The sequence below is a fragment of the Marmota marmota genome, unplaced genomic scaffold (assembly GCF_001458135.2).
Source record: "Marmota marmota marmota unplaced genomic scaffold, marMar, whole genome shotgun sequence".
Classification (NCBI taxonomy): domain Eukaryota; kingdom Metazoa; phylum Chordata; class Mammalia; order Rodentia; family Sciuridae; genus Marmota; species Marmota marmota.
The window spans coordinates 489,991-505,768 of record NW_025999944.1 but is presented as its reverse complement, the minus strand read 5'-3'; the positions used below and the strand labels follow the sequence as shown (position 1 = coordinate 505,768).

Here is a 15,778-nt window from a genome sequence, read left to right as displayed (position 1 = left end):
CCCTGCCCGGGCGGCCACAGCCAGCGAGAGCAGACCAGCCGCGCGCACTTGCCAACCCCCAGACGAAACCAAACCCAAACATCCAGTTTTTCATTAAGCCCGAAACCAAGGCAGTTTCCCCCCAAACATGGCAACGTGGCTTTGCCACTGTCAGCAGTTTGCCTGCGTGGAGGGGGCAGGGGAACCCCACGCCCGAGCCTGCACTCCACCCACAAATGACTGGGGTTCCTAATCCCAGCAGCAACCACTATGTCTGAGCGCCTGACGTGCGCCACACCCTCGCAAGCACTAACCGGACAGATGTGAAAACCACCGGCTTACAGAGGGGGAAACGGAGGCTCAGAGAGGTTACGGAGAAGCCAGAGGGGAGTAGTCCCGGTAGATGGATCTGGATGGAGCCAGTTTTCTCCACGTTCATCCTTCAGTGGCACCAATCGCTTCTGTACTTTTAAGACTCAGTCCTTGCCCTGTCTGAGCCTCCAGCTGCATGAACTGCATGCACCTAACACAGGGACATGTCAGCGGCTGGGGATGCCCCTTCTTGCAAGCCTTTAGGACTGATCCTGGCTGCAGGCAGAGTCGTCTGATGCCGGAGGCTCTGCCTTCTGCAGAACTCAAGTTTCAGAGCTGATTACTGGAAGTTGGCCTCATTCTCCCAGACCTTGGGAAGCACCTTTCCTAGATGCCTGAGGGTAAAAGGGTCACACTCCTTCCATTCTCTATCTCATCTCCCCTTTGACCACCCATAGGTGCCTTCTTTTCCCTTGGCACACGGAGGTGCTTGAATAGGAGATGCCCCTTGCCCTTACCTGCTGTGCTAGAAAATAACTTGGGGGATGACCTTTAATTTGACCTTCAACTCCAGACACACCCCTCTCCCTACCTACCACTGTGTCTTGGCTCTGCGTGGGCTGAGCTCTGCACAAGGGTTTATGAATATGGACAGCAAATCATTCAAACACAAAAAGTTGCAAGTTACATTCAAACCCACTGATGACCTGTGTGTTCCTCCTGTCAATCACCAGGCATGATGGCAGAGAGGTGCAATGTGAAAACCTCAGCATGGAAAATGGCTCAATAACATTATTAGTGTATTTCAGGGATTTTGTGTGTCAAGGGGTGGGGATTTCAGATTACAGAGCCACTGCATGGAGATGGGAGGATGGAATTTACTTCTCTGGGAAACCAGTAGCCAAGAGACCACCAGACAAGGATTTGACCTGGTCACTTCAGGTCACAAACCACTTGGGTCACTTTCTTTGGAATGTCACCTGCAGCCCTCTGTCACAGGCCAGAGGTCCTCTCTGGCCTGTACATGTTGATGGGAGGGGAGCTCCTTCAGCAGCAAGCAAGCAAACCCTGGAGCAGCAGAAGTTCAGGGGCTTCCCTCCCGCCGGCCACCCCTCTCAGGTCCCCCTATTGCATTCTAATTTCCAGCTACATCAAGGAAAAGAGAAGGATAAACTCTACCTTTCACTTTGAAGATTTTAAAATTTAAACTTAAAATGTCTATCTTTCAGCATTTCTCCAGATTCATTTATTCATCCATTTGATAAACACTGGTCTACCCTTTTAGGGAACAACATAGATAAAGACCACTGCCCCTGAGATCTAGTACCCTAGCAGGGGAGGGGGAGGACAGTGAACAGTAGGTATGCTAGATAAATTAACAATATTGTTGTAGAAAGACGGAAAATGCAGACTTGGATTGGAAGTAATGGTGGGAGTGGAGGAAGACAGCACTTTAAAGCAGGGTGGTCAGGGAGGATCTCATTAAAAAAGGTGTTTTTTGAGCAAAAATTTGAAGATGAAGAGGTTGATCTTGAGGTGTGGGAGAAAAGGCATTTTAGTAGAGAAATAGGCTATTCAAGGTCCCCAAGCAAACAAACGTGCCTTCCATGATCACAGAGCAGCTAGGGTGCCTCTCAGCTGGAGTGCAGTGATCAGGGAGTGGAGAGGATTGTGGGAGATGAGGTCAGAGACAGGGCAGGGCTGGCCTTCCCTCAGGGGGCCACAGAACAAACAGCTGGAGAGAATCTCTGCCCTGTTAGCAGGGCACAGAGCACTCTAAATCCTTCTCTCCTATTCTGCTTGAATTTTTAAGGGACTCAAGACAAACTCCATATCTAGTCTCCTGGCATCCCTCTCTCACTGTCCCTATGATTTGCTCCATATTTGCTGGATGAGAGAAAGAAGAATGACATTTTAGTTTGACTCCATGATCCAGAGGAGACTGAGTGGGTGACATCCTTCCCCGCTCCAGGGAGAAATTAGGACTGGGCCAGAGTTCACGTGCTTCTGCCATCTGCCTTTGGAAGGGACTTTTCCACTCGGGAGAGTAGTGTGGTGTGGGTTTCAAGAGGAACCAGGAAGTGGCTGTCATTAGGCGTGTTTACCAGCAATAATTCCTTGTTGCCCTTCTGTCTAAAAAGGGGCTGATTCCGCCATGAGGGCGAGCTTCCTGACCTGTAGGGAACCTGTCATGTCCACTCAGGGGCCACTCTGTGCCACCCAGTGCTAGGCACCAGGGAGCACAGTGCACACAACTTACTAGTAGGAGAACTGCTTCTGGATCAGGGAGGTGACACATGTCATCCGAGTCCTGCTGAGAGGAGAGGGATTATCTGGGGAGGGTGGGGGGAGTCCTGAAGGTGGGCCAGGATGGAGCAGTGGAGGGTACTACATAAGCCATTCATGCAGAGCAGGAGGGCCTTCCGTGGGGCTGGGGTCAAACTTTGGGGACTGTTTCAATCCTCAAGGCCGTGGGATTAGGTCAGGTTCAAGGTGTCAAGGGAGCTGAATGATGAGGCCTGGGGCAGGAGGCCCACAGACATGGCTTCCATTTTGCCCAAGGTGATTGCCATCCAAATTGTGGTGGGAGCAGTTTATGGACTGTGGCTGGTGGCATTTCCCAGGTGATGGTGACAATGGGACCGCAGATGGTGACAGGAATCAACAGGTGACAGGCAGGCAGCCCAGGGATGAAGTCCTGGCCCTGTTGGTGATTGGCATGTGTGGAGCAGTCTCTTGAGTCTGCAGTTACTTCGTGGGTGGGATAGACTCGAGGCATGAGCCAAGGGGTCTGCCCCGGATCTGGGCTGTAGACAGCTTTGCTGTTGGGGACCTGCCACTCAGAGCCCACGCCCTCCTTTTGCTCTGTGCTCTAGGTACCAGAACCCAGGAATTTCCATTCCAAAGGGCCCACACCCCAGCCTGTTCAGCCTTGTCCCTAGGCTGTGAGGCTGGGTGGAGGCTGGAGTCTTAGCCTGGGGAGCCCCTCCACCAAAGGACAAGTCCCTGGGGTGGGAAAGGAAGAAGAGACCATGGACGGGGGCTGAGGCCTTGCTCCCCATGTCCCTCCAAGTCCCAGGAATCCAAGGCGGAATCAGAGTCTAGCCTTCCAGGTTGTTATAAAGGTACATTTGTTAAGGCAGAAGGGAAGAACAACCCTTATTTCACAGGTATCGGCTTGACTTATAATGTTCAAATATTTAGACACACGCATGTGGGCCTCCTCTTATGCACTTGCTTTGGACCTCTCAAATGTCAGGGACAGGCGTGATTACAGCCCATTCTGCTGGTGTGTTCAAGAAGCAAATGACATACACCATGCACATAAGCAAGAGCGTCGCTGTCCTCCTCCCTCTCAGCAGCATTGTGGCCTCTTGGGACTTGCTCTTTCCTCTTGTGAGCACTCCTAAGAATCATCATCGAGAAAGTGTTTCCAGTCACCAGCACATGGCTAGTGACAACTGGACGGAGGCCTCCCTGGCATGTACAGCTCTTGAAGGAAATAAAGAATGTCACTGTTAATGGAGGTGGTGCACAACCCTGATGGGTGTGGGACGGCCTTCCTGATGTTATTCTATACATCAGGTCTACCAAGGAGACTGGCTCCCTGAATGATGGAAGGATCCCTGGGAACGAACCAAGAGATCCAGGGTCTCGTTTCAGCTCCGTTACTAATTAGACCTTGGCCACATCAATGTGCTGCACAGGTTGGTCCCTCCTCACTAGAACAAAGGTACGACTCTGGCACCCTCTGACCCCAGCTCCTTGGCACCCACCACCTAGAATCCTTCATGATGGGCAGTGGAGGAGACAGCACCAGAAACTGCAAAGTTGGAAGTTCATGGGGGACATCACAAAACTGGTCCAGCAAGACAGAGCTAGGTGGAGAGAAGAGCTTACTCTGGTACCCACAGGAGAGCTAGCCTTGGGGCGCTCAGGAACAAGGTGGGGAGAGGGCTCTAGGGCTGGGGGAGCCTGTTTATCCTGTTCCCTGCTTTAAACTCAGGTAGTGTGGCCTTGGACCTGCAGGTAGGGCTCAGAATTTGAGGGCCTCACTAGAATTCTGCTCCTTAAGGAAGCTAGGACAGGGATGCCTGACGGCTCACCCAGCTCAACAGTGCTGTTCCTAGCAGAGCCAACAGCCCCGTCAGTACTGGTAGGAGAGGGCCAAATGAGTTGATTTCATTTCCACCAGCCAATCCCTGAGGGTAATGGGCCCCAGACATGGGATGGGAGAGAAACTGGATGAATTCAAATTAATCATTCTATCATCCAGACAACCTAGACAGAAGCACGGGCTTTAGAGGGGGGATCAAGACCAGATGGTGAAGGCACTGAGTGTTTGCTGGGCAGGGAGCTGAGCACAGGAGGGAGTCTGGGGGAAACCTGTGGGTCCTCCTGTTCAGCCCTGTTCCAGGAAGGCATCCTGAGGAGAGAGATATCAAGATGTCTCCCTTGACCCCCTTAATTCTGACTGCTCTCTTCCAATCAGTTGACAGTCACTGCCCTATAAATGTGGGAAAAAATGGGACTCAGGCCCCCTTCCCAGCCCCAATCCCCCAGCTGTGGTATGTGGGGATGTCCTCATGCAGAGCCCGTCCAGCCTCAGTGTCCTGTCTACACACCAGGGCTGACGGCACCTTCCATCAATGGTTGTCGTGAGGATTAGAATGAGTGCCTGACGTACTGGTGCCCCTCACCCCCTTGGTGGCCCCTCACTCACACACAGATACTCCACAGTCACACCAGGAGAGCTCTGAACGGCTTGGCTGCCTTGTTTGTCTTTTCCGGAGCGTGAGGTAGCCTTGTTTGGAACCTAACACCAGGAAAACAGGAGGGAGCTCGGCAGACAGGCAAACCCTCCGTTCAGCCATGGTTTTGGTGCAGAGGAGAGCACTTCCTGGCTGGGAACGCAGCAGGCCACTCCAACCCCGTGGGCTGCCCCTGGACTGATTCACAGCTCGACCAGGGCGGAGAGAACTAGAGTCAGAAAGGGAGAGGACAGACCTGGGCGACAGAGATGGATGTGCACACAGAGACGGATGGTCACCACCGTGAGGACCTGTTGCCCACCTCAGTTAGCTTCATGGGATCCAAATGCTTACCAAACACATCAACCCTCCTGAGAATGCTGTTTGGGATGATGCCGGGGCTTGTGAGGAGGAGGGGAGGGGGAAGGGCGGTGAGGAGAACTATAGCACAAGGAAGGACAGGCCAGGGTAGAGGAGGTGTGCTGTCTCCCTAGCCTGTCACCTGGAGTCAGGAGCCTGAGTGGAAATACCCCGACTCTTCCTCCGTCTCCTCACAAAGGCCGAGCTCCACGCAGGCCTGGGTTGTCTGCTGTCCAGGGCCTGCTCAGCCTGGCCCACTCAGGACAGCCTCACCAGTACTCTCCTCTGCAAACAGTGCTTGACTTCTGCCCTGACGGACCCTCCCCATTCTCTCCCACCCTCACCTCTATTCTGCAGCCAGTTTCCCAAGGGGCATGTCCACAGCCTGGGCCATGCTCACAGTGCGGAGGGGGTTGGATTGTCTTTGAAGTTTTCCAAGAGGGAAAGCCGGCCAGTGGGCAGTTGGAGATCAAGGCCACAGCGTGACTGCAGACGGTCATTACAACCTCGCCCACCACACTGGACCTTCAAACCCTGACATCCAGGAGGGCCTACAGGATCTCACAGTCTAAGGAAATCAGATGGGGCCCAGAAGAAGCCAGGCAGAGGCCAAGATTAAATATGGCTAAGATAAAAAACTTATGTTCCTTCCAATTCTCCTTCTATAAAAGACATCTTGCCCCCATTTTAAAACCCACTCACACTAAACTTACCCACCCAAGTGTAAATAGAACAAATCCTGTGGTCTGACTTCATAAACCTGGTCAGATGTACCTATCTGCAGGTCCTAGAGTACAAAGATTCGCTGTCCTTCCCTTAAATATACCGGATCTATTTTCTCTCCCCTTGGCCCAACATCCACTTTCTCAGCTTGGATTACTGCCCCTCAGCTCTGCTGCCCAGGGCAGGCCCCCACTTTAACACCAGCTGGTGGTCACACACCTCTCATCCACCCTCCGTCCTCTTGAGGTCAGGGATGGTGCTATTCTGATTTCCTTTCCTGGAATTGTCGCTGGTGCCCAGCCTGGGGCTGGATGGTGCTCACGGAGTGAACAGGTACTGAATGAGGGTGCTTAGTCTCTGTTAAACAAGGGACGAGAGGGCCATGTGCTGACCCAGGAATGCAGGGACACTCCAGACGGACATTTGGGGATGGGGTGAATGATGGCTAAGTGGCCTTTGTCCTCTGCCACCTGAGGAACAAAGAGGCAGAGAGGAAGGAGCTGTGGAAGGAAGCAGTAAGAAGCCCCGTGGGGCTCCCTTACTCACCTGGGAGCAAGTCTCTGCCCTGTTCTTAAGGGGTCAGTGTGCTCTCTCCTCTTTTCTAAGGAGCTCAAAGGGGGCTGGGGTTATTCCATCTTCCTTCTCTAGAAGTCAGCAAGGGGTAAACTCAAGTTTCTGCAGAGGGAGAGACGAAGGCTAGAGGAAGGAAGGTCCCTTCACAAGGTGCCTCCTGGTGGCTCATACAGGACGCTGCCCTTGACTGACCTCCCACACTCCTCCAGCTCTGAGCACACGGCCAGGGCCCTGCCTGGGCTTATCTCTCCCAGGCATCCTCTTGCAGTCTTGGGCCCTGAGTTCCGCAGTGAGGCATGTAGATATATTTCCTCCTCAGTAGTCACAGTGACTTGGGGAAATTCCACAACCTGCCCTACGCACACACACCCCCCCCCAGACCTAGGCTGCTGAAGTATTTGTACCCAGTTTCTGGAAACACCTGTATGTCGGGGCCAGGGAGAGGAAGGGAGCATAGGATCCATGCAGATCCTGGACTTGACGTACCCCTTGGAGGGTGAGAGCCTGGACTGAGCGAGAGTGGAAATTTGGGCCGCCTCTGGCTCAGAGGCCCTGAGCAGGCCCCAAACGCTCTCCCTGTGGCCTTGTTGGGGAAACTCCTTTGGGCTAAAGTATGGGGTGAGGCCCGAGGCTGTGGGAGAGAAACGGGTGTTGGGAGGGACAAAGCAGGCTTTCCTTCCACCTTCGGAGGCTGGCGGGGAACTGGGGGTCCCGAGGCCAGGTAGCTTGGATTCAAGCTCACTCCGAAAGGCCTCAGTTCCTTAGCCCAACTCTGGGCTTCACCTGTGTGCTCCCCACAGAGCCTGTTCCCTAGACAGGTAAGGGTGAAGGTGGCTTCCCAGAGAGCCAAGCAACCGCTCTCCCCACCCAGAGGGGCAAGTGGCAGGGAGCTAATGGCTGAGAAGAGCCAGCCTCAGGCAGGAAGGAAGAGGGGCCAGGGCCCACCCACGCCCTTGTGCCTCTCAGCCCCTTCTCCCAAGAGGGCACCTCCAGCCTTTCTGCCCTGCATCGTGCCTGGGTGCCCCTTCTCTGTACTTTTGGACTCCTGTTCTGTGTCCCCTTGCCCCGGGACCCCTCCTCATATGTCTACCCCATCAAGGCTGCGCTTGTTCTCGACACCCCCACTCCACACACAGGCACCCCCAGCTCGAGCACTGCTCATCCTTCTCTTATCCACCCAATTCTGTCCTCATACCAGGGCACTGTGAAGCTGTCCCTCCTTCAGAGGGACCAGCCCTGGCTACTGGAAGGGAAAAGAAGCCCGGTAGGAGAGGTAATACGTTTTCCTAGACACTTCCACATGGCACTTCCACATCCTCCCCCCTGACGGATCTAACTGGAGAATTTCAGGATGTTGGCTGCCTCCACAGACCTGCCCGTAAGCCATGAGATTGGCACATGCCAGTCATACCTGGCACTCAGCACATGTGGGCCTTTGACGTGCTTTTTTGTTGTTGTTGTGGATGGACACAATACTGTTACTTAATTTATTTTATTCATTTATTTAATGCAGTGCTGAGAATTGAATCCAGTGCCTCACAAGTGCGAGGCAAGTGCTTTGCCACTGAACCCCAGCCCCAGCCCCCAGCCCCCATTTCTTTTTAGATGTGGAAAATTTGAAACATAAGGAAAAATGAGAGTGTTCTCCCCCCCAAAGAAAATAACAGTCATTTATATTACCATCACCAATAATGAACTGTTACAGTATTCCAGCACATTTTCTCCTGTTTTTTTTTTTTCATACTATATATGTTGCTTTTTAAAGTATGCTGGTTTAAGCAAATTGATTCCTCTCAAAAAAAAAAAAAAATTGGAACCCTCTAGGTGAGGCTCAGTTCTCTTTAGGCTAGGTCTTTTTGGATAAGGCCCACCCATCCCCTGCTTCTTTTCTCTTTTCCCCAGAGATTTTCGTTGCTGTGTGCTTGGGGTGTGTTTTCCTATTTCATTGTTTCACTTTTATCCATGTGTGTATCAAGCACACGGCTTCATCTTGTCTGTTTGTATTTTTTCCTAGTGGTAAAATGTCACCTGTGTTGTCCCTCAGCTTGTGTCCTTCCTCCCCAGGAGGGACTCGCTGTTGACAGGCATAGATCTGCGCATTTTAACGACCCGTGCCTCCTGATGGGCATCTGCCTGTTCCCAGAGCCAGCTGAGGTGGCATCCTGCTCCCAGCGCAAGTTCCTAGAGGTGACACTGTGGGTGATGGCCCCGCACAGTTCCCGTTTTACCAGGGGCAGGCAGAGTCCCTCGCTGTGGCCCTGTCACTCCCACTTACATCTGAGCCAGGAGACCCCTGGACCTGATAACCAGGTCAATTCCGGGGGTGGCTCACTTTTCTGAGTGTGGCCGGGGAGAATGGATCTCCGTGTTGCTTTTCTTTGGTTGTTGCTGCTGAGGTTGAGCATATAATTTATTTATTTATTTTCTGGTTTGGATGCCAACTGCTTCAGTATCATTTATTGAATCTCTTTTCTCCATTCTGAGTTTAAATGCCAACACGTAATACGATTTAGTTCACGTGCGCGTGGGTCATTGTGCTTACTCCTGCTGACCTGGCCCACTCTGGGTCAACACCGCGGGCCGGGCTTGTCGTTGCGCTTCACAGGATGCTGACATCACATAGCTCCGCTGCTCCTTTTCTGCCGATTCTCCTGCCTGCTGTGTCCTTGGTCCTTCTTCCCCTTGGCACATATGTGTGCTACGGGGAATGACTAATGAGCCTCCCTCCAAGCTTTGTCACGAGTGTTGGTGGGGGGGGGTTGTGTCCACAGTATAAGTGTCCTCACCCAAGAAGATCCATCAGCTGTTCCACCACACTGAGTGGACGTTTTAGTGACCTCAGCCTCAGGAGGACTGGGCTTCTGCAGAGCAGCAGGTTTATCCTTCTCCTTTGGAGACTGGCTAATGAGTGTGCTGGGTGCTGCCATTCTGCAATCTAGAAAATCCAGAGCTGAGTGAGTGCTCCCTTAGCTTGAGGAGAAGCCTCCCGGGGCTTCGGTCTGCTGCCCTCCTTCCTCCTCTGTCTTCCTTTCCTACTCTTATTCCCCCCCTTCCTCTGCTGCGTCACAGGTGGCAGTCTGGGACACCACACTGTTTTAATTGTTATAGCTTCAGAATACACTGACAACCACGTAATTCTGCTAGTTCCTGTCTGCTGATTCCCCTCCTGTGGTAGCAATGTCATCTCTGAAGGCAAAGTGAAAGGAAAGCACTTTGGGTGGTCCTGGGAGCTATCTGGGGTCCCATCTCTGTGTCCTGGGAGGTTCCAGGGTCTTCTGGGGCCTCCAGACTTTCTTCCCTCACCAGAGCCTCCTTCCCCTCCTCAGCTCATCCCATGTCAAGTGCCTGCCCAGCCAGCCCCGGCTCCCCTGCTCGGTCATGCTCACCCGCCTTGGCCTGTGCCTCGGGGAGAGACCCTGGCTGAGCTTCAGCTTCTGCTGCTGCCCTGGCAAGACCAGGATCCTCTCAGGCACTGGGGCCTGCAATAGCTTCCACCGACTGGGCTGTGACTCACCAAGGTGGGCCCCACCAGGCCGGGGTGACCCTGGTGGCCGAGCTGTGGACGTTGTTGACCTTTTTTTAAATTACTGAGAAAGGTTGTTTTGTGCAGCTCAGCCTTCAGGGTTTGAAGTTCCCAGCACATCTGCTCTCATCCCAACCAGTCATTAGTGGGACTGTGGAATGGAGGTCTGGGAAGTGTTTTCTAAGAGGCAAATGCCAGAGAGAAAAGGGAACTGGACCGCAGGTCGAGAGGCCTGGGTCTGGTATGACGTCACCGCTTACTGTCTTGTGACCTTGAGCAAATCTCTTTTCTTTCTTAACCTTGCAAAACAGGGACAACAGGACCCGGATATGAGGCTGCTTCAATCACTCTGTAATTTTGATGGTTCACCTTCCAGGTGTTAAGGACTCTTCAAGGTCACTGGGGGCACAGTGATGGACCAGATGGCAGGGCTCCATCTTGTGGATCTTACTTGTATCCTAGTAAGCAAAAATAGGCAGCAACTATCAAATAAGCCAATGAACAAGGTACCTTTGGATACTGATAAGTACCATCAAGAAAACAAAACAGGTGACTCAAGGGAAATCACAGAGTGGGCGATCAGAAGGCAAGTGTCTGGGCAGGCACAGCCTTGACCTGGGCATACAGATCCCCCTGGAGGTGGAGCCCGTGGGGTTTGCTGCTTGGGGGACAGGAGTCAAGAGGCTGCATCCATGTTCAGACCAGACGGCTGTCCTTCTGGAATCAGACAGCTGTCTGCTTCCTGAGCAAGGCTGGGGAGCCCAGACTGGGGGCCGCACATACCCCGGGGCTCTCTGGGTGGATTTGAGCCCTTCGAGAGGTGCTCAACTGCGCCCTGCTCAGCTGAAGTTTACATTCTGCCACCAAAGCTTGATTTGTATCTGGGGAAATGCAGCTTTGCTGGCGGTGGGGTGTTCGGCTTGGTGACCACTGTGGTTGGAAGTAAGCAGTGGGCAGGCCTTGCTAGACAGCAGTCTCGCACAGGGTCTGCCACAGAGCCTGCCACCACAGACCAAACGGGGCCCACAGAGAGTCACCACTGGCATGTGGGGGTCTTGGTAACAGGGGCTCAACTCCTGAGTATGGTCCTTCCTCAGGATGAGTAGGGGAACAAGTCTTCTGACAGTCTCGACTTCTGTATGAACATTTACATTTCCCCCCAAAACAGTACCCTATGAGAACAGAGATTGTGCAAAAATTCAGAGGACTGAAGTAACTTGACCAAGGTCACATTTAGGAAGTGACAGAGGCAACACAAAGTTTTTCTGCCATCACAGCCTACCCTCTTTCTACTCTCTCCAGGACAGCGGCTGAGGACTCCAGGTAGGGACTTACCCAAGAATGGAACCTTTAAAAACCAACTTGCCCTCAGGTCCCAGCTGGGAGATGACATCCAAGTGCACAGAGAGCCCTCCTGGGACACCTGGCTTTTGTCTTTGAAGCAGGGAATACAACAGAAATTTGGACCCGGAATTGGGGGTAGGGTCTCAGGAGTCTCTCACTCTGAATCCCTTTCCCTCTTTGGGTTATAGTGCTCTTAGCTCCAAGAGGAGGAAGAAGTTGGAGCAGATAAAAGGTCAAAAACCCAAAGGCCCCATTAACCCAGAACATGACAGGCAGAGCAGATCCAGGTTAAGGGTAGCCTCTCTCTCTGCCACTCATTGTCCCACTGTCATAGTAGAATGGGGACAGAAATGATTTTGCCTTCTATGGGCCCATATACAGCAGGCAAGCCACAGTGCAGCTCAGGGAGAAATGGCGACTGAAAGCCAGGCTGCACGGGGGACGGTGCCCAGACTCCACCTGGGTGGGGGTGGGGTGACTGCTGCCTGCCTCCCCTAACAAGAGCCACTGCAACCCTAAGGAATTTTCAAAATGAAATGGGAGTCTGGATTTAAAAACAGACCTCCTGTTTTAGAACTGCTATCCACAAATCCAAACCTGAAGTAAATGGGCTAACGGGTGAGGGGCAAACAAACAGAAGGCGCGACATCGCCGGGGACTGACCACACACCCCGGGCCACCCCAGCTTCCTCCTTGGTGGCAGGGTCGGGTAGTCTGACGATGCCGCAAGATAGATAGTCCTAAGGTGACGCATAATTTTGATGCAGTTCAAACGGCTGGGCCCCACACAGGCACAGACACCAGCAGGACAGCCCGGTCTCTGGCTGTGAATGGGCCAGGATGGCTGTGCTGGTGTGGTCAGGCTCAGTGTTCAGAGTGACCTATCGCCCTGTCCCCACTCGCTGTCATCATTTCATGTGTCCTGCCAATGTGATTACAGTGGTGTCGGCAAATGTCTACAGCCATCTCTGTGTTGGAAATTCTTCTAAAAGTTCTGTGTCTATCAGCTCATTGAATCCTCACGGCACCCGGGAAGACAGATATCAATATCCTTCAGGGCAAGGAAACATACCCCAGCTGGGCTGGCAACTCCAAGCTGTTGGCCACTAAGCTACCCCAGGGACACAGAAGGACTCCCAGGTGAGGAGTCACTCCTTGTGTTTTAAAGAAAAGACAACAAGTGCTTTCTGATGCCTTTTGAGGGCCAGTCACTTTACAGACCTGCTGATACAAGAACCCCAAGAGCTGCATTTTGTTATCCCCATTTTTAAAGATGAGGAAACTAAGGTCTGGGTAGTTATATAACACAACTAGAATCCTGAAGCTGGCGAGTTTGCACAGCTTGGATTTCAACTTCATATTGCATGGTGTTAAGTCCTGGGCTTGTCCTGCTGGATCGAGGACTTCCTAGGCTCCACAAACTCCCTTCCGGAAACTCCATACCAGCATTGCTTTTTTCTTTTTGGGATTTGATTACCGAGTGACAGTAAAAATCAACATGGTTGGTTAAACTAACATTATAAAAATGAAACAGAGACGGAATGATGTCAGCAAGATGGCAGACTACCACTTATTTACCCACAAAGACAAGATTTAACAACTACCCAAGGAGAAAATAGCTCTGGCGAGTTCCAGAGAACAGCCAGGAAGTTGCAGTGCCCAGCAGAGCACAACAGCCGAGGGGGTCAGGGTAGGAAAGTCTAGGAAGCGTTTTCCTTGGATCGCCCCATCCCAGGCTGGCCTAACTCGAGGGCAAGAGCTTTCTCTTTGGCTGTAACTTCCTGACACAGGAAAAGGAGAGCAGGAGGAACCCAGCAGCTTTCTCCACAGAGGTGCCAGCAGCTCTTGCCATGGTCACCACAGGCCATGCAGTCTTAACCAGTGCTGACCCCAGCTGAAGGATCTGCCTAAAGCGCATACCACTGTGCTCCGCTTGAGCCAGAACCCCCACACCACAACTCCCAGAGCTGCCTCTGGGCCCTCCTGGGGCTGGACTCGCCACCACACACACGCATACCAGTGTCCCAGCCCTATTGCTGCTGCCCCACGTATGCCTGCCCATTTTTGGTCTTAGCACCACCAGTGCTCACGCACCAGACCTGGTGTTGCTGCCTGTCCCCAGAATAGGTACCTGTATGCCCTGTGTATTAGTCAGCGTTCTCTAGAGGAGAAGAATCAATAGGAAGTATAATTATAAAAGGGGGACTTATTAGGTTGGCTTACGTGACCAGAGCTGGACAGTCCACAATGGCCGTCTGCAGGCTGGAGAGCTGGGGGAACCAGGAGCTGTGCAGTTCAAGAGGCTGAAGCCCCAGACCAAGACGGATCAATGGTGATACCCTAGTCCCCAGATCAATGGCTTCTGGAAACTCCCTGGAGAAACACTAGCAGAGTCTGCTTTGAAAAAGTGAAGAAGCAAGAGTCCGATATCTTCAGATGATTGTAGCAGCCATCAAGAACCCATTCAAGGGACTGGAGTCGTGGCTCAGTGGTAGAGCGCTTGCCTGCATGTGTGAGACGCTGTGTTCATCCTCAGCACCACATATAAATAAATAAATAAATAAATAAATAAATAAATAAATAAATAAATAAATAAAGATCCATGGCGGGGGGGGGAATATATATATCCCATTCAAGAAGAATCAAGCTTGCATCTCTGCTACTTCCTTGTTCTTCCACCTTTTATTCCATCTAGGCTATCATCCTATTGGATGGTGCTGCCCATGATTAGGGAGGGTCTCCATTTCAGTTGGCTATCCCACATGCCAATCATTTCTTGACACACCCTCTTTCTTGTCACACCCTCATCGACATACCCAGAAGCCTCTTAATCTTGGGCATCTCTTAAAGGGATCAAATCCCCAATTCAAATTAACCATTATACCCTGGAATCAGTGTCCCTGCACATGGCACCTCCCATATCTCATCCAGCCACCACCCTTAAGCCCACTCATAGGTAAAGGTCTTTCTCCACCAAAGCTAGCCCATAAAATTGGGAAGACTAACTGTTCTTAGAATGTTCAGACATCAACCCAAGGCTACAAGGAACACCCAAAAACCAGGGAGCCAAAACAGTACCAAAATATACAACATACAATATAAATATACAATCCCAAAGTAATGGAATTTACAAATTGCCTGACAAAGAATTCAAAGTAATTGTCTTAAAGGAGCTCATCAAGCTACAAGACAACATAGGTAGATAATGCAACTATGTCAGGAAAACAATACTTGAGCAACATTAGAAATTCAACAAGAGACTGAAATCATTAAAAAGAACCAAACAAAAGTTCTGGAGTTGAAGAATACAAAGAATGAGGTGAAAAAAAATTTCAATACAAATCATCTACAGAAGGTTTGATTAAGCAGAAGAAAGAACCAGCAAACTCTAAGGCAAGTCATTTGAAATTACTTAGTCAGAGGAGAAAAAAATGAAAAGGAGTAAGTATAACTTAGGGGATTTATGGAGAATGTCTAGAGAGCCAATATATACATGTCAGAGTCCCAAAAGGAGAAGAAAGAAAAAAATAGGTATAAAGTTTATTTAAAGAAATAAAATGGCTGAAAACTTCCTATAATTCAGGAGGGAAATGGACATTTAGATTCATGGAGATCAGAAGACACCAAATAGGATCAACCCAAAGAAGAGAACAGCAAGACACATTATAATCAAATTGCCAGAAGTCAGGAACAAAGAGAATTTGAAATTAGCAAGAGAAAAGCAACTCATTATATATAAAGGAAGCTCCACAGCCCCATGGGCATATTTCTCAGCAGAAACCTTGCAGACAAGGAGAGTGGAATATGCTCAAAGTATTGAAAGAAAGAAACCACTGCCAACCAAGAATACTGTGCACTTCAGATTTAAGAATATATGTAGGCTGAAAGTGAAGGAGTAGAAAAAGATATTCCATGAAAATGGTAAACGAAAGAAGGCAAGGACAACTATACTTGGATCAGACAAAATAGGTTTTAAGGAATAAAAACCTGTCTCTAACAATAAAGAACATATTTTATATAATAATAAAAGGGTCAATAGGAAGATACAAGAAATATAATATATATGCACTTACCATCAGAGTACCTAAGTATATAAAGCAAAAACAGCTAGAGCCAAGAGAGAAATTGACAACAATACAACAATAATAGGAGGCCTTAGTATCTTAGTTTTAATAAGGTATAAAACACTCAGATAGAAATAGTAGATAAATAA

General features: G+C 50.8%; 1 protein-coding gene and 1 long non-coding RNA gene across 4 annotated transcripts in view; both read right to left on the bottom strand.

Annotated features, from left to right (window-relative positions):
- Positions 1-537, bottom strand: part of Fam167a (family with sequence similarity 167 member A) — a 32,292-nt gene extending 31,755 nt beyond the window's left edge. The window contains exon 1 of one of the 2 annotated variants that reach the window (XM_048801489.1): positions 294-537. The gene's annotated coding sequence lies outside the window, so the exon portion shown is untranslated. The remainder of the gene's footprint in view (positions 1-293) is intronic. The other variant, XM_048801490.1, reaches the window with a different exon arrangement.
- Positions 538-3,398: 2,861 nt separating this feature from the next.
- Positions 3,399-6,980, bottom strand: LOC125616371. 2 transcript variants are annotated; one of them, XR_007346986.1, is made up of 3 exons: positions 6,891-6,980; positions 6,672-6,800; positions 3,399-6,595 (listed from the first exon to the last, which is right to left on the bottom strand). It is a non-coding gene; the product is annotated as an uncharacterized LOC125616371 (long non-coding RNA). The 2 variants fall into 2 exon arrangements; XR_007346985.1 differs by lacking the exon at positions 6,891-6,980 and having other exon boundaries at positions 3,399-3,783; positions 6,345-6,595; positions 6,672-6,881.
- Between the last annotated feature and the right edge of the window lie 8,798 nt (positions 6,981-15,778).